Consider the following 1,996-nt stretch of genomic DNA (forward strand, 5'->3'; position numbering starts at 1 on the left):
ACTCTGCAACAGTGAAATGCCCTTTCTTTGTTTGATTGCTGTTTAAGCACCTTTATTTTCTTCTAACAGCTGCCAAGAGTGTGTAGGTTTATGTACAAAATAAGTAGTTTGGGACAAAAGATTCATATATGAATTAAAACCATTTATGGCGATCCAGCTTTACCCAGCCACAATACAATCTTTATTATTTCCTTTGTTTCTATAGAATCTCTCAGCCAGAATGATCTCAATTTGATTTCATGGGCTGCTCTGAAAAGCAGCTACATTTATAGGAATTATTTAGATAACCTTCAGGAGTAGGCATCCAAGAGATTAGACAAGTTAACATGTAGTAAAACTAAGGTTCATTTGTCTCTCATATAAATACTGCGCAGATTTATCATCCATCCCATTGAACTGCTGGGACAGATCAGTGCCACGTCTGAAGCCAAATAAAATATTTTTATCCAAGAGGAAACAGAATTTTAGGCCAAATATAGCAGACTGGAGTTCCCTCTGACTTTTTATTTGAGTCTGAATGCCTTTGAAAAAGTCTTATAGGAACAGAAATTTCTGAACACCCTGCACATATGCTTAGCTATTTTATAGCCTAGAGACACGGGTGGGGGAAGGGAGCGGGGAAGAAGAGATCATCTGTACTCACTAGAAAAGATGCTGTAGCTTTGTTGTTTATGGAACACCACAGAAGCAGCTGATACCAGATAAAGTCCGTTCCAGTACAGCATTGAAGACAAAGAAGTTATGTTATGGCTGGAGAGGCTGTTATCACAGGCTGATCTCCTACTGAAGACTGACAGACCAGTCTCCACATCTCAAAGCGTTGGTGTTTCCTAACGGACTGCTTGTGATTAGAATCATTAAGGTTGGGAGGCACCTGTAAAATCATTCAGTCCAACCATCAACCCAGCTTGCTCCACTGTTCCTCTTTTAACAAAAGATAGAACAGGTCATGAAAGCTGATGGGTGTTCCAGCTGTGCAGCATCCAGCACAACTTCAACTCGTTAATTGCTCTCCCTCTCTAAAACCAAGACAGGGTACTCGTGTCATCTATGTACGTAACGCATCTAATAGAGATGTAGGCTATCCAGGATACAAATGAGCTTCAGTAAGTCACTCACTGTTTCATTGCAACTTGCTGCAGTCTGGCTGAAGGGTGGAGGCAGATCTGTTCAAGCTGAAAGAGGGAACAGTTAAAAAAACAAACAAACCAACCAACCAAACCCTTTCGGTTTCCTCAATCACTCAGTGTTATGAATCATTTAACACTGCCACTTTCCAAATGCTACTCACGCACAACAAAATTAATTGCTCAGCTAATGGGGTGGGAAGAATACAGTTACTGGTGCCATGGGTGACTACCCTTAAAGAAAGACTGGAAGAGAATCAGTTCCCTCAAATTCTCAGTTTCTCTGCCTAAGTAGCTCATTTATTTATTATTTTTTTTTAAACACATTTTGTCTTGATAGAAAGCATCACAACTAGACTAGAATTCCACAACATCGATCTTGGTTTTGATTTCTGTAGTTCTCTAGGAAAAAAATAGAATCGTCCCAAATCAAGCTACACAAAGCATTAACAATATCCAGGAATTACAATGGAAGCACTTATTTATTACTTCATAGAACAGATCAGTTTTAAAAGTGTATTTACACGTCCTAAGTTATACAAAATACAGTATTTCAATAGTCATGTTAATCACCATATTTGAGACAACTTCACATAAAAGTGCAGAGGATGCATCCTTCCACGATCCTGGCCAGCAGCAAGCGGTCGCCTGCAGCGTGACGGACCAGAGCTGCTCTTGTGCTCCCTGGGGAAAACAAAGGCCGCCATCCCTTCTCACCGAGACACAGCTGCAGATCTAAGGAAACATTCAGGCAGGTACACGAGCAAAGTTTGTTGAGACCCACAGACCAAAATCACATGCCTTAATTTACTAGATGGATGTGAAGTACTTTTTTTTTTTTTTTTTTTTTTTTTTTTTTTTTTTTTTTT

This window comes from Centrocercus urophasianus, unplaced genomic scaffold (assembly GCF_019232065.1).
Source record: "Centrocercus urophasianus isolate 14NV4802_14NV808 unplaced genomic scaffold, USGS_Curo_1.0 seq_15, whole genome shotgun sequence".
NCBI classification, from domain to species: Eukaryota; Metazoa; Chordata; class Aves; order Galliformes; family Phasianidae; genus Centrocercus; species Centrocercus urophasianus.